Genomic DNA, 25,251 nt, shown 5'->3' with positions numbered 1-25,251 from the left:
GAAATAGAAGTTTGCCGTGCTACATGAACAGAGTTAAAGTAGAGTTGGCAATCACATTTCATATGAAAAATTGTATTTCAGGCTTTGATCTACCCTATGAGCAAGAATAGGAGAATAAGACTTTCACATGATGTTACAGGATCCTTAGCAGGAGAGGCAGCTGAGGCAGTGCAGTATGGTTTGCCTGCTGCTTTAGTCTTTGTTTAAATTGCCTGCCCGTGCTTGCTGTTAACGTTCAGAATAGCTATGTACTGAACTCTAAAGATGCTTGCTGTCTCTGTATTTGACAACTGAGAGATCCTTGGCATATCTGCTGATGCACTTTATCTGTGCTTTTATTAATACATGTTTATCTCTTTTTGTTCCATTTAAGACTGGATTACTTCATCCAGATCCATCATAAATAGATAGCATTGTTGCAACCACAATCATCTAGGGCATATGAGGAAAAAGCCTTACCTCCTTGTATAAATTGAAACTTTCTCATACAATTGTTAAATGGCTTGATTTTTTCCCATCAGAATTTTTGTTATTATGTCAGCTGAAAGAGTTTGATATTGTATTTTTCTGAATAATGTATTTCTGATTATTTTAAAAGGGTATTTTCTTGCACATAAATGCAATCCCATCACAGCAGCTGTAGTTCTCCTTAAAATGCTAGCTACATAGCAATGTGCTCAATGTTTAATTAGCTTTGCCATGTTATTAACATCTCTTTAATATTCACTCAGAAGTACTTGGTTGTTAAAATGTAGAAAAGCTAATGGATACATATAGCTGATTTATATGCATAAATTAGTATTAACATGAAAAATACAAATGGAAAATGTAGGCTAAATGCCCAGACAATCATTTTGACAGCCAGCTTTGCCAGACTCTGGAATCAAGCCTCCTTGCGAGCAGCCTTGAACATCAGAAAATACCCTGTGGCATGCAAGGGACAAGAGATGTGGTTTTGCTGAATTTTGGGCTGAATGAGCTGACATTATTTGATTGCTACTGTAGTGGCCTCTCAGCTGAAGGCGCTGCTCAGGTGCTTACCTCATGAAAGGGTTGAGACTTGCAGCTTCAGGTGAGAGGGTGATTTATGCTTTATCTGACAGCCTCTGTCTTCTGAGTTCAGGGTTGAGAAGAGGATCTGACAAGGGCTGTGGGTAGAGAGTGGCAAACTGTCTGTGCAAGAGAACAGATGTGGAAGCAGTGACCCTGGGAAGTCCTGCTGCTGTCCCAGGTATGCTACAGAACACACCACACTACTTGGTGTGGGGGTGGCAGAAATCATGCTGGGTGCTTTCCTTTGGGTATACTTGTGTCCTCTGGATATCTGGACAAAGCAGTGATTGGAAATAAAACCTTACCCCAAAGTATTTTTTTCTGGAGCAGGAGGACTCCTGGCTTCTTCTCATCATAGGACAGACCTTTTGCAAGATCTGAGCTCTAATTCAGAAGTGATGGTTTGTAATGAGAAGATTTACTGACTTATGGCTGTGACTGTTCCACCCAAAGTTTTTTTTCCCTGGAATATATGAACCACTTTGAAATGAACCATAGAGGGCAACTTAAAAAAAAAAAAACAAAAAAAACAAAGGTCTTTTCTTTTTGTAGGAGTATAGGACAAAAGGGGATAAAAGCCCCCACCCTTCCCTACAACTACCTTTTCAACTGCCAACGTTCCCATGCCAAGAATGCCATGGAGCATATCTTTCCTGGCTCCTTTGAGGATATATTCTGCTGCATTACTCACTAATAGGAACAGTTCTCAGTTGTTGTTTATTTGATGGTTACTTACTGTAAAATCTTTTGGATTATTTGAAATCCATTTTCATGTCTTCTTGTGAGTGACCCAGCAGTGAATCTTCATACAAAGTTTTGCCCTGCGAGTCTCATGTTCAAATTGATTTTGCCAAAGTTCTTGCCACTCAGTGAATAACTGTTGTTTGCCCTGTGCCTTTATCTTATTTGCTTTCCTTGGAATCAGTTGGAGAACAAAAGAAGAGAGCAACTAATGCTAGAGGTGCATAAATTACATGAGTGGTACTTAAATATGGCTATAAGTAGACATCTCTGGAGAATCAATAAAGAGAAACACTTCCCCCAAAATAGTGCATTAGGAATAAATAACACTCCCTATAAGCAGTGAAGAGGGAGAAGGAAATTGTTGGGCTTTACATCACAACTCCTAACTCACAGAGAGAGAAAACCTATCTGATATTTCAGACAAAGTCAATATTCCTGCTTCAGCTGTTCCTGATACACTTCTTAATGTCATCATCTCCTCTCCCATAGAGTGCTTGAAACTGGAGGAGGGGAGTGAAATGGAAATAGTGATCCTTTTTCCTAGCATTTTAAAGACATGAGGACATGCTTGAGACATTCACATTTTTTTCCTCCTTCTGCTATTCTTCTCATATTCTTTCTCCCCTTCCTCTTCTTCCCTCTGAAAGAGACTTCAGAGAAAGAAGGATGGGAAAATTCATGAGCTTTCTTTCCAAAACTAAAATTAAAGGACGTAGGAACCAAAAAAAGAGCTCCTTTTGTTTCTCACTGCATAAATAGCCAAAACATGTTGGCAGTCAGTCAGAATGGCAGTTAAGGTACTCGCAGGCAGATGACTGTAAAGCTATCAGATTTATAGGGCAGCTTGACGTAAATGTAAATTATGCACCATTCATATTGGGCGGGTGCTAATTGAATCCATACATCTATTTAAATTGTATTCCAAGAAGAAAGCTTCTTCCAGTTGGATGCTGGCAGGGTGACAAGTTCATTGCCTAATTTTGTAACTTTGGCTTTGTCCATATTTACAACTGCCGAACTCTAAGAGAAGATAAGATGTCAGTGTTGGGTCCTTACCTGTTACTCAGCTGCTGGTATTCATATGAGGCACATTACAATATGCTGAGGAGTTGTATTATTGAACAGAAGGTTCAAAGATCCTCTTTAGAGCAGAAGATGAAGGTTTGGTCAGCAAAGTGCAAGGCTACTTGGTGTCCATTTAGAGAAAAAAGAACAATAAATAATATAATTATATGGCTTTACTTGTGTAACCTTGGAATGTATCTGACAATTGCATGCCATAATTTGTTTCCTTCATTCTGGAGGCAAAACCCTGCAAATATTCCCACACTTCTGTCTGAGCAGGAGTAACTGTGGCACCTGAAAGGCAGAGGTACAAACTGTTATCCTTGCAGACTCAAGCTGTACTAAAGCCAAGGCTTGCTGCCATCTCAATGATATATTAAATGCCAAGCAGTTGAGACTGCAGAAGAAACTGTTACTTCATCCATCTTCCTTGACTGAATGCCCTTACTTCCCTTACATGTTGTTTATTCATGAGTATTTAGAGACATTCCTCAGTGTGGGCTGTGTAGCTGCAATTTTGTCTCCTTGGAGTTTGTCTCCTTGTTCACTTACTTCATTAAACACTGGTTTTGCATTTAAGGCAATGCTGTTTGTTACTTAGTTCATTGCAGCCTGTTTCAGGGAAAAGTATAGAAACCATAATTAGAGGAACGAGTGCAAAATGGTAGGTGTGTAATAGGCAAGGGGGAGAAGCGTGGCAAGAAATTGAAATGTACTCAAGGAATTGATTGGTCAGGGAAAAAAACAAATTTTGCTGGCAAGGATGCAGGGGAATAAAGCCAAACCAAACTTCCTAAAATAGGAGGATAGAGATGATGGAAAAAAAAATTCCTTTATTAGTGTGTAACATATTTATAGGGCAGTTTCATTCTTGGGTGGCAAGTCATGGCTGATTACCAGTTAGGGAGAATAAAAGGGGGAATAGGTTGTAATTGCTTAAAGTTGAGTAATAAAGGAATTTGGTTCCCTTTCTGGTCAGCCCTATGATAATACTGAGATTTCTCTGGTTTTCCTTCCCTACTAGTTCCTCAACAGTAATCAGAGTGGCCCCAGCTGATCAAACATGGAGAGGACGAATAAGCTTTGTTTTGCTTCAAAGTGGGATGATTCCTTCTAGAATTGTTACCAATTCTTATGGTTCATGAGTCTGAACTCACTATCTAGGATTCATTTAACTCCTGTTTTCAGCTATTTTGGAAAACCTACAAAGTAGTACAAGTAGCACAGGTGATTTCCAGCTTAGTGGAGTCGTACTCAGTACTACTAAATTATGGAAGGGCTCAGTACTGCTAAATTATAGAAGTAGTTCTAGAGTGTCAGGGAGTTGTATTTGGCCCCCATTTCTGATACAAGATGTGAGGTAAGTTGGCCTTCTGGCTGAGGTAAAGGACAAGCGTTTCAAAAGTAACCTCAAACTCGATGTGCACACCAGTAGCATGTTTTCAGTGCAGAGTGAGGAGCAGATGATACCTGCAGGTTGAAGTGCTTTGTGCCAGAGCTGGAAATGCAAGTGCTGGTGCATCACATAAAGTTAGGTTCCAGTAAAGAAAGTAGAACAGAGCTCTTGGGTAATGTGGAACATCAAGGATGCAAGAATCAATTGAAACAGCTCCAGTTCTTATTGCCTCATGAAAACTGACAGATCCTTCACAGTGTGGGTGTAGGCTGGGCTGTTTACCATGAGGACACCTTTCTTCATTGTCTTTATTGCTGTCACTTTTCACACTTGCCCACAGGATTTTGAGTAGCAGGATTTCTAAAAGAGGTGTAAGAAATAGCCTCAAGTTTTTGTTGGCTGAACATCACCTTAGTCTGTGTGTTGGTACTTGAGAACTGTGAGTGAAGGGTTGGAACAGGTCAGGCTGTGGCCTTTGTCCCACCTCAGCTGTGTGGGCTGCTGTGAGAATTGCTGCCTGCAGTTGTGGAGGAGGGTTGTAGGACAACTGTGGTGCCAATCCCTGTGCCTGCATGTACGTTTCAGGAGGGAATTTGGTCTTACTGAATGTGCCCAGCCACATATGGGAGCTGACCTTCCAGCCACCCACTTGGTGTGACAGATCTCTCTCTTTGTATATGCCAAGCTCCAAAGCAGCACAAAGTGGAAAGTCTTAACCTACTTGCAGGTTCTTTCCCACAACATTTTAGCATGTAATGTGTTACAATAATGCTGTCACATTGAACAGTATCGTGGTATTTTTGTGTTCCTTTCCTGAATTAACTGTCTGGGCTAGATTCCGATCGTGGTTACAAGAAGCTGTTCTAGATTTTAGGTGGTGTATATTGAAAGTGAAATCCAGCTGAGAGACAGGATGAATATTATGCTTAACTGAAAAGCATGTGCTTAACTGTACCCATAACAAAGCCACAACTTGTCAGCTCGGGAGTCATGATAAATTGGGCTGATTAGTGCCAGGAAAACAGTATGGGGTTTTTTGTTGTTATTACCAAAAATGTGAAAGCAAAATTTCCATGAAAATAGGAACCACTGTTATTGTGGTGTAGATAAAAACAGTGCCAAATCAACATCAGCAAGTAGGAAAAAGAAAAAAAGAGAAATGCATATTCAGAAAACAGTTTATTAGAAATAAATGTTTATGTAACTGATAAAAAGCTGGACTTTTACCACCCCAACTGCAGATCAGCATTCCAAAAATCTTTCCCAGAATTAGTATGTGGAGAGTGTTTATAAGCTGAAGTCTGTTCATAAATTTGAAACTCAAGAGCAGGCAGCTAGTGCACAGAGGGTTTTATTCTTTCCTGCTACTCGTGTGTTGGCCATTAAAAGGATGGCCACTCAGACCAAACAGTCTTTGAATGGTGCATGAAGATTTCTGGCCTGTAAACTAAATGAAGCCAATGTCTCTTTCCAATGGCATTGGGGTCACTGGTGTGTATGGGGTTAATGGCTGTGCAGGGTATTTGAGAACTGATTGCACCATACAGCCCTGCCTACCACTAGAATAAGCCACAAATCCTGCCAGGCTGGGGAGGATTGGGCATTGGTGGGCTACAATGTGCTCAGCAGCATTTCCACCTCCTTCCCAGGTGGCCAGGAAGTTGCTGTATTTGTGGTTCTGTACAGCCATTGGTAGTGATGCATTAATTGTTCAAAGCTGTCTTTCATTTTCCTTATCCTTCTGTCACCTAAGACAAAGAACTATTGTGAGTCTGCTCCCTCAGCTCCTCATAACTGCAGGTCACTCTGTAACAACCTTTTCAGGGTTTATTTCAAAAACGTTGTTAGAATTTTTTATTTACTATTATTTAGCATCACTATGCAATTCAGTTTATCAAAAAGTACTGCTTAAGCCATTGGCTGGTGGCCGTTCTTCATTCTAATATGAAGTAGACAAACCAAATGATCACTTTTTAAGAACAAAACTATTTTCAATTGGTGAAGCGTCTAGTTTTTTCCCCTTTCTGGAAGGAGCAAAAGCAATACATCAGCCTAATGGAATGAAAACTGCACAATTGGTTTCCTTTGGGAGCAGTGATAGGCAGAGATGAAACTTGGGTCTGGCAAAACTCATTCATTTGTATCATCATCTCATGGTCTCCTTATACATACATTACTTTGTTTATTCATTAAACATTGGCATTCCTACAAAGAGAAGAATTTGTTACATTAAATTATTTAATTTTGTGTGTATTTGAAGTGCTGGTTTGTTTCTTTCAGTGCAAACAAGAAGAAATTTTTTTTCTTTTCTTCTTTTATGTGTGCTCTTTACTGTCTCAATAATCCCCTCCAAAACCTTTAGTATAATGGATTAGGCATACTCATGCCATCTGGCTCTGATCAGATTAGGATTTGTGATCTGTGAATATCTAGAGGGGTAAAATCAGTAAAAGCAAAAGCTTTGAACAGCCTTCATTGACTTGAGTTTCTTAACTTCTTTGGTTAAGAAGTTATGTGGCTTGAAAGAGTGAAACATGAAAACAGCCAAAAAAAAAAAATCAGTCCAACTGAGGTAAGACTTAGTAGGTAATGCAACCACGCTGCAGGTGTATTATATCTGAACCTCATGAATATTTTATATAATCCTTTGTAGAATAACTGCATACTCTTAAAAAAAGCAAACCAACAAATCAACCCTCATGAATCATTTATATGAAATAGATAACACAGAATGGGGAACTGGCTTAACAATTTCATGTACAGAACACAGCAGGCCAACTATAGATTTATTGAAAAGTGACTTTCTGTGCTGGGGTAGACTACTACTTGTACCATAAACTGTCGGAGTCTCCAGCCCACCCAGCAGACGCCAATGTCGGAGTCTACCCCAGGTCAGGGTGACTCCGAAAGGTGGAAAAGTCTTTGCTCCAACCCATGCCTTCAAAGAAAGACTGAATAGTCCTCTGTTGTCCGGTCTCAAGGTTGTTTATTGTGTGTTATCTTAAAGATTTTCTTCTGGGCTGCTGCAGTCTGCTCAGCAGGTCAGCCAGAGGCACACTCTGCACACTCACTCTGCCTGCCCCCGAGGCTGGTGCTATCTTTTATACTAAAAAATAAGTGTACTGTATTTACAATTCCCTTCCAATAGCTATCACCTATGTTAGACAGTCAGCTTCTATTCTAAACCAATCTAAAAGTGCCAACATCACCCAAATCATGGAGGCTAGGAAGAAGGAAGAAAGACAAGGCATGTCCTGTTTCCTCTATCTTAGAGCCTCAGACCCCCATGTACAAAATCCAAACCCCACTGTACAGAGGTCAAAACCCTCCTGTACAGCACTCAGAAATTTTTCCCTTTGCTTTGTGATTATCTCTACTATGCTACCTAAACTTGTGTGGCTTGTAATTCTTCATACAGAGTTGGTAATTTGCTCCATGGGCTAAGATTGAAACGTCACGTGTCTTTGGCTGCATGCCAGGGTTTCAGAGACCCCTGCCAGCGGCTCGGGCCATCCAGGGCACCCAGAGGAGTGTCCTGGGTTCCAACAATAAACAAGATTCAACCAGTGCTCATCAAGCACCAAAAAGGCAACGGGGCTCCACTAAGTGTCACCTCTAAAGGTCTTTTTTTCCCATGTTCTCACTCTTCTCTCTGTCTGCAGTTAAAGGGGATTTTCCCCCTTCTTAAATCTGTAATCCCATAGGCACTTCCACCATTGCTGATGGGCTTGGCCTTGAGCAGTGGTGGGTCCACCTTGCAGTCAGCTGCCCTGGAATCCATCAGACATAGGGAAAGCTTCTGGCAGCTTCTCACAGAAGCCACCCCTGTAGTCCCTCCTGCTACCAAAACCTTTCTGCACACAATCTCAATGCAATAGGTAGCCAGAACTTCCCCTCTGTCTGTCAGAGTTGCTCTAGGGAGGAAAACCAAGCTCAAACCAAAGTAAAGAAACAAAAGTGCCATAATCCTGGTTTGTTTCCTTGGGAGCTGTCAAAGGCCAGGGTGCTCGTGCTGAAGGAAGAGCAATAGGGCATCTGAGGTACGACTCACTGTTGTGGACCAACAACTTTCTCCTTCTCTCCTTAGGACAGCAACAAGCCAATTTCAAAGGCTCCCAGCAGTTTGGCTCTGCATCCCACTTGTGCCCACTTTTGCTTACTGTGGTAGGAACAGTTCAACTTAAGTTCAAATTCCTTTTTCCAGGAGGCAAAATCTGGTTTTGCCTATCTTGCTGAGAAGTCCTGAGATTTTCCTGTTTATAGCCATGATTCTATGGGGATAGAGAGAATTTTCTGAACATTGCTGGTTTTCTCTGTGGGTTCTCCGTTTCTGATTCTAATTTGTCAACAAAAGCTCAATGTTTCCTTGTAGCTGAAGTTAAACCTGGATCTTGCCCCTGAATATCTTCATGGGCTTTGCTGATCACCTCTAAACACTTTTTCTCATAGGGATTCCTTTGAAGCTGTTTCTTTGGTATAAATGACCAAGTTTGCAGAAGACCTTGTAATTGGAAAGGAAGTGAACAGAATCAAACTTTATGGAGTCTTTCTATAAAAGAAAAGAACAGAGTTTTGAGACTGCAAGTTAAAAGAGTAATTATCTGAAATCTTACTCCTGGGGAGAAAAAGTAGTAAACACTGTTACATAAATGAGGGTAGGAATATAGGCAGCGACTGCATGGTTACAGCCTGGAGTTGTTTTTAACTTGCATTTTTATTGAGGCCATACTGTTCAAACTTTCAGTGCTGCCTGTCCAGGGAAGTGTAACCTAACAGCATCTGGTCCTTTGCTGCATTTAGTCAGTGATCACTTTGTATGCAGTATTTCTTTAAATAAATTTTCAGCTGTAGAGCACTGGTTATGTAAAAACAAAATTATGGAGGCCTTTCCCATAATCACACTTGTGTCACAACTGACTTTATCTATCTAGCCTGTTTGAGCATCTATTACATTTGAATTGCAATCTCATTTCATGTTGCTGAAAAGTTTTTTTCTAGATTGCAGGGGGGGAAAAATAATTTTCTGGGGAAAGTGAGATGCTCTCATAGAAAAACAGGTAGGAACCCTGAAACTGTGGCATGAGCAGCGAAGTGTAACCTAGACATTTGCTATGGCTTTTTCTTCCTCTAGCTTGCTGCTCTGGAGCAGAGCACAGGGCTTGTGCTGAAAGACAGTACTGTCACTACTTTGCTTTAACTTTCTTAGTCCTGTTTTTCTTCCTTTTCTCTCTCATTTACCTGGATTGGAGCTCCTTTGACCCAAGGACAGTGTTGATGCAAAATCTAGTCCACAGGTCTCAGAATTTACAGGTGTCTCTAAAGCCTGACTGTAATGAAAATTTTCATTATCTAAATAATTGCATTTCCTTTAAATTTTTCTCACTGTCATTTGAAAAGACCCAAAATAACCTTCAGATCAGCATGACCATAAATTTACCTCAGAAAGTTTCTTAAAGTGTAGAAGCATTAATGTGTTCAGTGATGCTGCAAAGCCTGTGCAAAGCATAGCATATTCTACTTTTGTCACGTCTCAACCTTATCAGACCTGTATTGATCTTAAAACCTGTAGTTTGTGGCATGAGGACTTACTTTCTACCAAATGAAGCACACTTCAAAAAATATTTAAAAGATCCTCAGTCTCTTTGGAACTGAGTTGTTTGGAACTCTGAAAATAGAAGTTCACTATTGGAATCCAACTGGAACATTCAGTGATGCTCCACATTGACTTCCCATCCAGAAAAAAATTTAGTGAAAGCTCCAATGAACATAAATTTAAATGAAAGTTCTATTTCCCTGGATTGGAAGCAAATAGTATTGTTTTGGTTCATATTAAAATAATTCTTTTGTTGATGCTCATGCAGCATATTTTGTGGTAAGCTGGAAATACGAACAATCAGCAAAGGCTGCAGATAAAAAGATAGAAACAGCTAAATAGAAAAAGGTTGTGCCACTGAAAACCAGTAAGTTTGGTATGTTTGTTAACATCTGGATGCTGTTTATGAAGAGATGGAATGATGGCTGACGGGAAGGAAAAAAAACCCTAGAAGGGTATTGAATTTCCTATGCCTGTTTTCATGCAGGCTGAAGCAGCACTTGACTGAACTGGTGCATTTTACAACATTTGAAGCTGCAACAGAACAACTGTAAAAACATGTAGTGGTGAAACAAGGTGAGGTGGTTTTACACTACTTCTCTCTTAAAGTGAGACGGAGCATATTACTTGGCTATAGAATGTGCTCCAGATTATGTAGTCTGCCTTATGGGAGGAAAACACTCATCCCTTTCAGAGATTTCTTTAGACTTCAGGCATTTATTGAAGCCTGTACATTGATATTTTGTCCTGCTTCATAATTGCTGGGAAAAAAAGCAGTTTAAAAAAAAAAGAAAAAAGTGAGGTCTGTACAAGCAGAGCTATTGCTGATAATTCTTCTAGCCAAAGCTCAGGTGCAAGGTGGGATACCAGCAGAGAGGCATGGACATCACTACTTTAGCACAAAATATGGAGGAGGAATAAGCTTGGGCAGATAAAATCCTTAGGGAGCATTTCATGTCTGTTACTGTCTGCTTCTCTACAAAATCAAAAAATGTTTGACAACTCTAGGATTGTTGGACACCTTGCAAATCAGGGACATGTTCTAAACGTTACAAGAAAAGAAAAGATCACAAAGGTCCAGCTCTAACAGCATCTATTTCTGCACATCTGCACAGTTACAGAAGCAGAGCTCATAAAGCTTGACTTTGGAAATGCGTTTAATATGCCTTCACAGCAAGCCCCTCCAACAGCAAAACTATTTGAATATGAAAATTCTTTTGTCTAAACACTGTTCGATGTTAGCTAATAAGATTTTGTGCTGGCTGCCCCATCTTACAGTTTAGAAATACTTTCAGCTGATGGCTGAAACCCTGTCTCTATTGAACTCAATGATAGACTCCTGTGCATTTCAGAAGGAGCAGGATTTCACTCCATATACTTTTGCAATGGAGATTAAGCTGTGATGCTGTCCATATAATAGCTTTTTTGTTCCTTGAATCAGCCAGACCTTCTTTTTGTCTATTAATTATCACCAGATCAATTTAAAAATGGGGTATGCATAAAGCAAATAGTAAGGAAAACCATGAACTTTAAAAAACAAAATCCAGAAATTTCCTATATGTTAATTGTCCACAAGCATCGATTGTTCACACGTCATCTCTTTATTTATGGCTGTAGTTTAACAGTTCTTGAACTGTTTCATTTCTTAAACTACTACTACTGTCTGTACTGATGGAGTAGGTCCCTTATTATACCTAGCACAATGAACAGGATATAATAGCAGTCACCTTGACATTAGTGTACAATGTCAAGGTTGCAAAGCTCTGTTGCCCTGTTTTGATAGCTAAAACCTAGAGGAAAGGGAGATTGTTTTTTCCAGCTCAGACCATAATGTCTTTTTTCTATGCCCTGGTTTTATTTTTCAAAAATGCAGGTTTCTGCAAAAATGACAATTTAAAGGGCAGCACTGAAAGGAGTTATCACTTTCTAGATTCATAAGTGCCTACGAGCAATGGCTTTGTTTACAAAAAATATTGGCAGGCTTTGCTTTCTATTATGAGCAGCTCAAGATATCACTGGCATATTGCTGAGAAAGAAGCATTTCATTCAGCAGACTTTTAACTCAAGTGCATGGCATTGTATGGGAGGAGGAGGAGGAAAGAGATATTCTGAAAGAGAGGTGCTTTAACTCTAAAGGTTTGTTTAGCTTTAAGAGAAGCCATCCTTTCCCCTTTTCTGTATTTCCACTTCCCAGATTTAAGAAGACAACACTGATCTCTTCTAAATAGTCTCTGCTGTAATTGTTCGTAGTTTTCCTTCAATTCCTAGCCAACAGTCCTTACAGGATAGAAATAAAATGTGTAACGGGCAGAAGAGAGTTACCAGGACTTGAAAATAACAATCACATTGCCCTGGATTGCCCCAAATTGCCCTCTACCATTTCTGTCTCCTTTAGGGTTTCAGGTATGTAGCTGTTTTATAAGAGCTTGTATTGAACATTTAACTGTGCAGTGTGAGCAGCTCATTTATTTTGATTCAGAGCGTAATCCATTTGCTGCTTTATGAGGTTTTGGTGCATGTCTTGTGCATGCAACTCTGGGAATTATGTTCCAGTAGGAATGTTGTCTATTAATAGCTCTGCAAAGTAGAGACTGACTCTCTGGGAGGCTGCTGTGATAAAAAGCCTTATCACAGAAAGGTCATGTGCTATTTCTATTAACTCTTTTGATGTGATTGAGAAAAGGCTGTAGCCTAATAAACTGAGGATGAGACTGGAGCTGGGGCTTCTTAATCCTGTAACCAGGACAGTAATACTTCCAATAGCCTTGCAAAGATACATAGGACCAGATCCTGTACCTAAATCCCACCAATCACTCCAAACTCAGACTAAATGAAATCAGGAAGCAATTAGGTACTTAAAAACTTTTGTGTATCTGGCCTTCTGAGCTTTTATCTGCTTGTTGAGTAGGAGATAAAATACTCGTAATGGCACTATTGGAATCAATTTATGAATAGGGTGTGGTTGTTATTTATTCAAATATCTTAAAGAGAAAGCTACTTTCAATGCCAGACTTTCGTGATGAGATATAATTCCCTTGCATATTTACTAAACATCTCTCCAAAACCTTCCTTAAAAAAATTAATTATTTAATCTATTAGGAGGTAATGAAGTGCAGACGTAAATAATTCAGAAATACACAGAAAATTGTGGGCCTCTGGACTCCAGTGTTGATTTCTCTGACTCAGACTGATTTATGCCAAGTTTACTTTAGATCTTTTATTTATGTATGTGTCTGTGTCTACAGTTATATGGAACTCTGCTCAATGATTTAGAAACTCTGCAGTTGAATGCTACAGAACACACATCACTTTCACAGCAGTTTGTGGCAAGAATCCCATGAGAAATGGTTGAGACAGCATAACTTTGTTGCCAAATAATAATGTTTAGTGACTCAGAAACTGCCATCTGTTATATAGACTCATAGCTTGAGCTCTGCATATTGAGATAGACCTTGAAACATCTGCAGATTTCCTTGTAATGTTTAGGCTTCGGCATCCACCTATCTGGAATCTCCTACCTCGTCCTCAACTCCTCCCACAGAGATATTCACATATCATGGCTGTTTGGGGTTTTTAACCTCCCATAGCATGCTGTCAACCATTTTCACTTTCAAAAATATCTCTGATTTCATTCTCTTGAACTAATGCTTCATTTCAGCCACTATAACCTATATTTCTATAGTGTTCCCAAGGTGAAAATTATCTTATAAACTTTTGAAATCCTGAGGGGGAAATGAGAGTTGTACCACCTGAAGCACCAAATGCTCCTGTCTGTATTACAGTGTTTGTCAAGTGGGCTGGTTTGCTGTTGGGCACCTGGATTCGCCACAGCAGCCCCAAGCACATCTCACACTGGGGAAGCAGCTGTGCAGCTCTCTGGAGCTGCCGTCCACTCACTTGGCATTGCCCATCTGCTCTAGGCCTCGCTCTCTGGGTGCACCTTGGAAGATTTTGTGTGTCCCTGAAAATGTGCTGCAGGAGCAGAGTGAGACACAAATGGTCTCTGGTAAACTTGCAGATCTTCATCAATCTGACTCTGAAGACTTTTGTGTGTTGTAGTCTTAAAAAATTCAGTCTGGTCTCTTCCCACCCTCCCTGCTGCTTGCCACTTCTCATAGCACAGAAGTAACCCCAGTCCCAGTGAGAAATGTTGAAGGAGGAAAGTAGGTCATGGCATTAAATGATGGGGTGTTTTGGTGTCACTCTCACACTGTTGTGATCTGCTGTGCAGAATCCAGACTAATCCCTGTGCACAGGGATCTTCCAGGCAGAGGTGAGCCACAAAAACCTACTGAACGGTCAGCATGGTTTGACTTTCATCTTAGATTTTCCTTCTGTTGGGGAAGGTGATGAAGAAGGCAAGGAACAAAGGCTGGAAGCTGAAAATGGCATTAGACCTGATGGAGATCTGTGAAACACAGCTATGAAATACAGATCTGAGTGCATTGATGCAGGGGTGCTTGTGAAGGCACATTACATGCTCTGTTCCATTCCTGTTATGTTAGAGTTAGAACGTTAGAGGAAGTGACAGCCGTATGGTTTTGATGCTTGGGTTTGTTTTTATACACTGAAAATGAAGGTCAAGGAATTGAGAGAGAGCTCCAAATAACAGGTCAGCCACAGGCAATGCCTTTCTATTTGTTTATTCTGTAGTTGTTCCAGTATTTATAAAGATTTTGTAGTCCAGGAAAATGTCCTAATACATTTATATGATATGATATTGGCTAAGAATAGGAATAATCTACAGCAACACATTAGGTTTAGCCAGAAACTGACCTTGTCTAAATATTACCACAAGATTGAAGTATCTTACCAGAAGAGTGGCTGTGAATAAATCATTTCAGAAGTACAGAATAAAGAGATTTTGCTTCTGATTTTAATGAGAAATAAGATCTCTATAAAGGAGAAAATTATATCTGGTGATAGATTCCCTTATGGACAAAAGCAACGATTCCTCTAAAACAGCTTTACAAAATAGTAAAATTCCATTTCTTACACATGATTTTTTTTTACTGCTCATTACACAAAAGGAGACATTGTTTAATGAATTCCAACAGTTATTCACATTTTGAATTTACAGGAAGGTTTGAATTCTTAATGATGGTGATGACTCATGAATTAAACATCCCTGAGGAGCTTTCACCTCTGTCTCACCAGTGAAAATCCAGTTATATGATCCATACCACAGTGCCTTTCCCCTGTTTACTGATGGTATGTATCCAGTGTGGGCACAGTGGCAGATATTTGAGCAGCTGGGGCTGGTTTCCTTTGAAAGCCCAGGTAAAGGGAAAGATGCAGGAAGAGGACTGAAACTGGGGGCAGGGCCACAGAGCTGCAGAGAGCTGAGATGGTGCTGTGGCCCTTGGGACAGCCATGGCAAAGTATTAAAACACAGGTCCAGCCTATACTGCTATAGAAGTTTTGCTGTCATAGAAATGTCAGTGAGGGGTGAGAGCCTTTTCCTTATGTGGCAACAGCAGTATAGCCCCAGTGCAAAGGTCATCCAAAAAATCCCTTTGCTGCCACAGAATGTTCTAATTAAGAACTAGATATAAACCATGGGAGCAAAAGAACTTTATTTTTGGCCGACTCCTGATTGTGCATACCTTAGGAGGAATAGCTGGTATAGCTGTAGCTTTTAAATGCAAAAGGGCTATAGAGTAAGATTAGAAGCATGTCTTCTCTCATTTTTGTCCAGGTCTGATCATGGCATGTGGGTGGGTTACAAATTAATTAATGATTTATTGTTTGCTAAGATAGATTCATTCAGCATTGTTGAACCAACATTTAGTGGAGAAGTAGAATTGCTTCAGTTTATATACAGCACATAAAACTGCCTTGGTACAACATGATTAAAAAGGGGCAAGTGTGACTTCAATATATTGAAATTATATATTCAATACGAATTGATGTATTGATATTGAAATTCAATATATTGAATTGATATATAACAGATTTTCAGGAGGATTTGGGACTTAGCAACCAATAAATCTGTATCAGGAAAACTGTAGGAAATTTGGTCAAAAGTAGACACACAAGGAGGCACATGCACAAATAAGGTATGATACAGAATTATCATTGCCTTGCCAGAGAGATCTCATCCTGTGGATATTTATTAGAGACTTCTGTAGGGTAATTACCAGCATGTGTGAAAAGCTGATATAGTAGGTCTGAATGTCCAAAACAGCTTTTGCCAAACACTTGAAAAGGAGAAAAACTACTGAGTAATGTGAGTGTTCTTATATGAGTCTGCAATTCATTAAGAAGCAGGAAACAAAGAGTTTGATGCTGTGGCCTAAAAATAAGCCCTTTGTGTCACCTGGGATGCTCCATGATATCCAAGACATCTGCATGAAGCTCTCAGACAAGACCTGGGATTTAAGGGAAATGTGCTTGTTGGCACTGTACAAAGTATGCAATACACAAAATTACATACAATGTTTTTCTTTATACACTGGATCTCACTTGAGCTGTAGGTACAGACAATGGATTTTTGCAGGGAAGGAGAGCACTACAATCTCCTGGCCATCAGTGTTAGAGCCAGTGCTGCCTGGGTTGCTCATGAGTGACCTGATAAAGGGGGATAGACAGTGATGAAAGGAAGTTTGAGGGAATAAACAGAGATTGCCACAAAATGGTGTAAAAAGATCACATTTCATAACTGGGTGATAAAATGCCATCTGACACTCAATGTTGATAAAAGCAATGTAGTGCACTTTGGAGAACAGCCCCAACGTCACATATACAGTGATAGGCTGTGAAGTAGCTATTGGCAATCACAGAAGACCTTTGGAGTAATTTTGGACGATTCTGTCAAAATGTCTGTTGAGTACTCACTGAGGATCAAAGAGGGGAAAAAAGTGTATTAGGTAGTGTTAAGGATGGAATAGAGCAGGAAAATGGGAGAAATAGTGGTGCTGCTGTAAGAGTCAATGGTGTGCCCACTTCATGAATCCTCCATTCCTAAAAGGGATACAAAAAGAAAGGCAACAGTGATCAGAGATACAGAGTGGCTTCTTTCCAAGACATGACTTAATAGGTTACAGGTCTTCATCATGAAAAAGAAATTACTAGGAGGAAAGAGTATGACACAGAGCTATCAAATAAAGAGTAGCAGAAGGTAGACAGGGAAAAGTAATTCACCTTTTTCTCCACTGCTGTTACATGCTGCCAAGTGAAAAAACAGGTTGAAAAGTTCAGAATAGGCAGGGGAATTTTCTTCCATGATGCCTAGCTAAGCTCTGGCAGCCTTTGCCACAGGGCATTGTGGGGACCGAAACTCGACCCAGGTTCAAAAGCAACCAGAGGAACTCTTGGAAGCAAAGTCCATTAGCACTTAGTACACATGAGCATATGCTTCTCCTTTGGGAGGTCCTGAAGCTGTTGACTGCTGGGAGTGCATTCTGGCAAAGCACCACTGTGTGCTTAGCCTGTTTTGATAGTCTGACTTCAGCATCTCTTACTGGTCTCTGGACAAGAAAGGATAATGAGCTAGAAAATGCAGTAGTCTGGCCTAGTATAGCTGTTCTTACTTCTCTAGTGTGTCTTTTTTCCCTGTGAGAGAAGTGCCTATTTGATTCAACAGCTCCCCTGAGATACAGGTGATAAAAACAATAACTTACATCTGGAAGTGAGTTAAGCTTCAATCAGCAGTGTCCCAGTTTTCCATTCTGCAAGCCTGTGAGACTGCAAGCAATACCAACAGTACAGGATATTAATGCTATTTCTTATCTACTAATACCTTTCACCTTTTTTGAATGCTGCATTTCTCTAAAAAAGCTTCATTGCTCTAGTGATCGCTTGAGCTACTTGTGTTTTAGCTTGGTGGGAAAGTGAGCTCTTCATCCAGAAGTGAAGGAAATTGAGGAATATATTTTAGATCTTATTTGGAGCTTTGTTAACCCAGCTGAGAGAAATACTCCCTGATTATATAGATTTTACAAAAGGGGGGTGGATAGAAACAGCACCTCATTTTTTTGCATTTCTGCAGTGTGGGCTTCATAATCCTCACAGTGTTAATCTTGCTATCAGCTTTTTACCTTCAGACAGTATGTTTTGACATAAATTTTTCTCCATTTCTGATTCCTGACGCTCCAATTCTTCAGTTTATGATACCTTTTTGGGTTGGCACAAAACTCTCCCATTTCTGACTTGCTAAAACAAAGATGGAAATTATTAATCCACTTCTGATTAAAATTCCATCTTGCATGGGTTTGTATAGTTACCATCATTTCTTTCAAGCAGCAAATGTATCATAGAGTCCAATTACCAAAGGAACATATAACTGCTAAGTTGTCAATAAGATATTATCAAGAAACTAATGTGGGTTTTTTTTTTTTCATATAGGTGTTGCTTGGACTATCCAACAGGAGAAGTTATTGGGAAAAATTGTTAACCAAATGCTCTTTGGTGTTCTCTGATTCCCTTTCTCTGCCGTAAGCAGACAATGTACAAAGCAATCAGTTAGCAAGTGGCCTTGTGTCCACCAAATATTTATAGGCGTGAATGGCAGCAAGCTCACCTTGTCCTCCCTGGTTTGTTTTTCTGTTTTGGGGTTGGGATCTTTGGATAGTTTTTTGGGGCTGGATTGTTTTGGGGTTTTTAAAGTGTGGGTAATTTTAATGAGTTAGAAATGTTTTTTCAGAGGAAGTCAAAATCCATATTAAAGTAGATTGTCACATAGGCCGCAAATAAGTAAAAACCAAGTTAAAATATGTATTTTTTGATCACAATTCTTCAATATTTGGGTTGGACAATGCTGGTGGAAACATGGTAGGGCAGAGATTTAATGGCAGAGTGAAGTCAGTGATCCTCAGTTACCCAAGATCAGAGCTCTGCAGAAGTAAACAGATGCATTCAGTCCCTGGGACCACAAGGGCCAACACCTGCTGTTGTGGATTTGTATTATCCATATATTTTGGGGGAATCTTCTGTCTTTCTTCTGTTTATGTTAATGCACTTAAAGGAGTAGAAGGTGAACTCTCACTGGATTGGCTTCTTTGGAAAATGGCAATCTTGTGTCTAGTCACTGCTTAAGGATATTGAGATCTTGCAGAAAGACAAACATACCTAAAAGCTATGAATTTATTTGGAAGCAAAGAAACCATTGAGTAGGAGTATACGCTCTCAAGTCAGTCATCTCAGGAAGAACAACTGATGATTTGGGGACAGAATTGCATTATTGTTATCACAAATCCATAGATGGTGCAATAAATAGAATTTTTCATTTGACACTTTTTCTCCCTCACTTTTCAGAGCAACAGAGAAAGTTTCTTTAGAATCTAGATAATGAGCTTTGCAATGAGGTGGCCTCAGGAAATGTATGAGTTAACTGTCCTCTTTTATGTCTGTCATGGATGAACGAAGAGTGGTTGGAAAATTTAATGGAAATAAAGTATCTGCTCTGCTGAATATGGAAAATATAAGCATGGACAATCAAACTATTACTTGCTATTTGAATGCTGTGGTTACATGGCACTTCTCACTAGGGAAGGTATAAATTGAATAGTTTCACAGTGCAAGAGCACTAATTATGCAAGAAGTGTCTTGGAACAGAACTAAATGCTGCAAATAGTCTTGCTATACCATCACCCCTTACCAAAGGTGAAACCAAAAATCATTCCTGTTTCTCAATGACACATCTAATAAGGTCCTGTTATGTTAGGATGTATTTCATCCTGAATGTGGTTAAAATGTCCTTGCTAGCGAAAGTCCAAGTATTTGTTGCTGGGGGCAGCCAACAAATTGACAGATCATACTGTGCTGGCACAGCCATCAGTAAATCTCAGTATTGAGTTTGGACATGACAGTTTTTCATTAACTTTATTATTTCCCAGAAAGTTCAGACAGGAGGGCTCAAACCTATTTTGTTCTGTCCCAAAAGCTCCCAATAGCTTGTGGATCTGGCCTTAGTCTTTTTCACAAGATCTGGCCTTGGTGTTTTTCTCCTGTTTACCCTGCTTCAGGTTAGACAGTGAATGTTAGTGGTTTACAGTGCTTTTATAGCCTATTACTATTTTTGTGATTCTATAGCAACTAAAATCCTTGAAGAGGATGTGGGAATTTTCTGTCCTTTTTTTTTTTTTTTTTTTTTTTTTGACAAATATCTGTCACTTGGTTTGCCTACTCATTCCCTTGTTACTGCCTACATAGCCTTCAGTTCTGCCCTGGAAAGATGGAAAATGCAGAGGCAGGAGAAAACCTACTCATTAGTGCTGACATTTACAAGCTGGGGGTGTATTACACAATTAGGCTGCCTTGTGGGGAGCAGTTTATGACATTTCTGCTTCCCTCTGCCCCTCACTCCCATCCCTGCCCTGTGCTTCATCATTTCTCCCAGTTTTACTGATAAGATTGTTACAAAATAATTTTTTTTGATGCTTCACTTCTGAAAGGGATGGCAAGTAAAGAGAAGCTTGTATCTCCCAGTGCAAGGATCCAGTGTTGCAGTAACAAACTGCTTTCTCTGCTCCAGGCTGGACTGGATCCCTCAAGCTACTCAGGGCCCATCATGCCAAACACTGTCCCTACGCACACATTCCTACTGATCCCTGGTCAAAATGCATGCAGTAATTGCACATAACCAGGGACAACACGCTCTCAGATGAGGAGGTGATGGGTGAAATGTCCAGTTAAGCTGGCTGGACAATTACTGCATGCTGACTGTGTGCCACGCAGCAGCTAAATGCCCCACTGCCCATGCAGTGATGTTTTCCTAGGTGTTGGCACTAGTTGAAGCCAGAAAAGACATCAGTGGTATCTCAAGAATTTCAAAAGGAAATGACAGACACATGGTGAGAATGCTATCTGTCACTCCAGGCATACATGTGTGGGTGTTATTCTGTATGCATGTTCCCAGGCTGAGGATGTTGTTGGTAACTGTGTGGCACCAGTGACAGAGAGATTTATTTCTGCCTGCATCTGAGTAAGTCTTTCTGATGAAGTTCTCTCTGTGGTGATATGTGGTGTCAATGCTTGGCAGATTGTAGAGCTCACCAGTTTGGCTCAGGAAAACATATACTCTGATACTGAACCAAGTGAAAACTGTGTTGAATTGTTTGGGTAGCCTTACATAGAAAAATGTCATTTTGTGTCTGTGAGACCATCTCCTTTTGTGGTCACAGCTGAGGGTGGCCATGCTGCTTTTAGTAGACCTGCTTTACCACCGCCTAGGTGTCAGAAAGCCATCAGCCTCAGCAGCTCACTGCTCTGCCCCTGGCTGTGCTTCTTGGCTCAGATGGTCTTGCTGGATTTTTTTCTCATTCCTGGGAGAGTTTTGAGTATCTCTTGACTGCAGTTCTCCACTGAAGTTTGGTGTTAGGTTATATAAACTGCATGATGGAGGATGAATGTGATCATGGTAGACTTGAAGGTTGAATTCATGGAGATGGCTTGAGAAATTACTGCCCTTAATTCACACCACCAATTTTTTTACAGAGGTCTTTGTCAGTGTCAAGCACAAATAAATGTGACCCTGAGCTGCAGCTTGTAAACAATGCATAAATTCAAAGTCAGTGATTTTATTTCACATTAATGTGTCAGACTGTAAACTCTGGCAGATAGATACTCCATCTGACAAGCTCTTCTGCAGGAGTGGCAATATTTGAAACAGGGTAAAAAGAACAACTGAGGGTCAGCAAAGCATGCTTCATGTTATGAATCAGAAGCTTTTTGTTTTGTGAGATAGATGGATAAAAAGGTCTTGATGTAGCTCAAGTTTTAAGCTCACATAAAGGGGGCCGTCTTTTTCCAGAGAAGCTGACATTTAACTTGATGTAATTTTCCAATCAGATACTGAAAACTAAGGTCTTTGACCTAGCAAACTGATGGCCTGTTGGAGTATCTCATGGGAGCCAGTGTTCTAGTAAACAGAGCTTACAAGTTCAGGCAATACTTGTGAATTTCAGTACTTTTGTCAAAGCTTTTTAAGCTTTTTATAATTTATGGGCAATTCCAGTTCTGGGCTTAGTTATGCAGCTTCATACCCTTGTGTCTGCTGGAATTTTAAGAGTGCCCTGTACTTGGTGATGGATTACATTCCCTAGGTGCTGAGGACTCATCAGGATGGTGCTGCCTCAGGCTACGGACAACGAATCAGGATCTCTCTTACATGAATTTGGTTTGATTGATGTGCTGTAGGAAGGTCACACACTAGTCTATGAGACTTCTCCAGGCTCTGTTGAAAAAGTCTTCACAGAATATTTCCAGCCAGGTTTTGCTTTGAAAGCTGCTGCTGAGCGTTGGCTTTCAGAGGTTTATGTTGCTTTGGGTCGTTTGCCTGTTCAAATACCACATCCAGTGCAATGCTGTAAACAAGGGAGCAAACAGCTACATAACTATGATTCCCAGGAGAGAATGATCTGTTAAAAGGGAAAAGCACTTGTTTTGTCACAGCTGAATTACTAATATTCCTATAAATTGCTTCTCTGGGGTTGTGTAACGTGTTTGGCAATGTGGCAATAAGAGATGTTGAAATGGGGAACAGACTTAGAGGAATAGAAATGGAAGGAAGCCAAGCCAAAATACACAGTGAGCCTTTTCCAAAGACAGGTCAGCAATGATCCAAGAGTATTCCCACAAAATGGAAGTTCAGAAGGGAACTGTAAGCAGTGGAAAATATTGCATGCTCAACTTATGTTACGAACTTCGGTCACTCTGAGTTCACTGCAGAAAAAAATGTTTCTAGAGCTTAAAGTCCTTTCTTATTCATTTCTTTTCCATTTTTCTTCTCCTATATTTAAATATTTTTGTGTTAGGTAAACTAAACTAGGAGAAAAAAATTAACTGTTTTCTAACACAGGAAACCTTAACAATAAAAATGCTACAGAACTTTTCATTATAACATTTGGTAGGATAATACCTCCGTTTTTCCTTAGGAGGAAGGCAGCTTAAAGGAGAAGTTTTATGGGGTATGTTTCCACTTGGCTCTTATCTTTATTTTAGGCTTGAAAATGACTTGCTGCCTTGCTGGTTTCTACCATTGATGCCCTGTGCTTGCACACCCCTTCCGCGAGTAGGCTCCCATGAAGAAGACTTTGTCATACTCATTAATATTTAGCTTGTCTTTTTTTGTAAAACTGCTGTTTGCAGTTTGCATATCTGGTAGCAGTGTGTTAATATGTAATCACAAACTAGATGAAACCTGTGCTTTTCTTTTGTTTGAAAGCAGACAGAAACCATTAGAAAAGATCAGAGAAAGATCAGCCTGCTCTACAGCTCTGACACTACAAAGAGAAAAGACAACCTGGTAGTACTAACAACATCAAACTTCTGGCACTGATTACATTCATAAGTCAAGCATTATTAATGGAGACAGAGATGCTTCCTCTATTGAGAAAGAGATTTATAGCAGGAGTGTAATTTAGATAAACTGGCTGACCCTTAGGAGGCGCATCTGACTCTATTACCTACAGAGAACCTGAACACCTTATTGTAGGCATCAGCAATTAGGTCATGTGAATATCCACCTCTGCCTTAATTTCTCAGTAAACAAGGAAATGCAGTATCACACTTGTTCATGGGGTTTTATTACTCTCTTCAGAAAGCAGACCAGACATCTTTTTCAGCTGTGCCTGCTCACACTCTCACAAATTAAAAATAGGTCAGTAACCCTTCTCCCCTTTCTGACATCTGCAGTTGGTCAGATTTCCCATCTCTGTTTTCTTATCCCTGTGTTCAATTATTCTCTTGTCCCAGACAGACCTTTACATGTTATACACTCAAAGTGTCTCCAGGCTGGAAGCTTTTGCTTACTTACTTTTTATTGAAATTGAAGTAAAAGAGGGGAAGAAACATCTTCCTGACCTGAACAATTCTGTACATTCCACTGATTTGAAACTTGAGACAGGGAAATTCCAAGGTGGTCAGCCCTGGTGCCTAGGTTGCTGCCATGGGAGATCTGAGGTCAAACTCAGTCTCCTGGTTCATAAAGATCTAAATAATTTGGGATGCCAATTTTGTCCTGCCAGTGCATTAACAGAACTCTTTCCCACCCTGCCCTTTACTATACATCTCTACTTTGTAGGCTTTTTCCTCATGGAATTAGGTGTGTGATGCCCCATCTCTTGGGTGGCTGCTCAGCCATGCTGAGGACGTGGGAACCGAGATTCCTTGCAGTGCCATGTTTTTCCCAGATGCTGCCACAAGGAACTTGTTTTTAGCCTTGGTAGAAAGCTCCCCTTCTCCCATTTGTGGGAATTCAACCTTTTACTGATGTAGCTGGTTTACACTTACAGATTTCTATACCTCTTGCCTATGCTATTTTTTAATCTGTTTCTTTAAAATATGCTTTTAAATGACATGTCGGTAGTGTTCACTGTGTGATGTGACTGTGGGGATTAGAGGTATGTTTTTTCTCAAAGACATGTATTAAGAAAAGCTCGTTATTTGCCTTTTCAGATTACATGCACTGGGGTCTCCAGCTGCTCTGAAGAGCAGCTTCCTGGTTGGAATGCTGAGTCCATCATCCTGCCACCTCTGCCAAGGAGAAAGAGATGAGCTGGCCTCTTCTTAGAGCTCATGGAGAAGTGAACTAGCTGTCTGTTGGAAAACCCAGATTATTTCAAAAGCAAAATGTCCAGTTAGGGTGCAATTCCTGAAGGTGTTTTCCACAGAATGGCAAGTGAAGAAAAGCATTTAATCCGATTGCTTTTATGTTTTTATATTATTTTATGGTAATAGTAAAAATATTTTGAATAGTTTGTCGTACAGAGTGGGAATATTTCCTTCTAGTTCAGGGCAGAATGGGCCTGTGTCCCCTCTCCTCTGGCAAAGCCTCAAGATGTTTACACTTTGACAGTCTCATGCTTCAGTTCTGTACAGCATTGCTCCCCGCATGACCTGCATTTCTTGTGCTAGCCTATAATCAGAATTCCCATAAAAAGCAACATTGATATGACCAAAGTTTCTGGTAAAATGCTTTGGAATAAAATGGGAGCTAGTGCTTCAAATTGCAGCTCCCCAAGCCTCCAAAGCCAGAAAGAGCAAACAGTTAAATCAAAAACTCAGAGATGCATGCTTTAAGTTATCTTACCTGTTGATTTTTTTTTCATTTTCTCAAAGATAAAAGTAAAAAAGAAAGAGGAAGCTGACTCTGCGTTTGGGGTTTTTTTTTTTTTGTAATCTTAGGAAGAACTTCAAAAAGCAGCAGTTACCTGAAATATTTTTATAGACCTTATAACAAAAATAACAATACAAATTTCAGAATAAAGAAAATTCCAACCCATAGGTGTGTGCATGAGTATGGAGAAAGAATAAGTATGCTCTTCTAGGTCATGCTAAAAGCAAAAGTCAATGAAAAATACCTAAATATGTGCTCATCTTTGCTTTTTTTTTTGTCTGCAGATCCCACCTGTGGTAACACATACAGCTCATGGAGTACAAATTATGTGCAGTGGGCGTT

The 25,251-nt window shown here is 40.0% G+C and overlaps 1 long non-coding RNA gene across 1 annotated transcript in view; it reads left to right on the top strand.

Moving 5' to 3' along the window:
* Positions 1 to 24,461, top strand: part of LOC119697607 — a 39,779-nt gene extending 15,318 nt beyond the window's left edge. Inside the window, exon 4 of the long non-coding RNA XR_005255885.1 lies at positions 24,249 to 24,461. This is a non-coding gene — a long non-coding RNA (uncharacterized LOC119697607). The remainder of the gene's footprint in view (positions 1 to 24,248) is intronic.
* The last annotated feature ends 790 nt before the right edge of the window (positions 24,462 to 25,251 follow it).

The sequence above is a fragment of the Motacilla alba genome, chromosome 2, assembly GCF_015832195.1.
Source record: "Motacilla alba alba isolate MOTALB_02 chromosome 2, Motacilla_alba_V1.0_pri, whole genome shotgun sequence".
Classification (NCBI taxonomy): domain Eukaryota; kingdom Metazoa; phylum Chordata; class Aves; order Passeriformes; family Motacillidae; genus Motacilla; species Motacilla alba.
The sequence above is the reverse complement of the archived record's forward strand: the minus strand, read 5'-3'. Positions and strand labels throughout refer to the sequence as shown.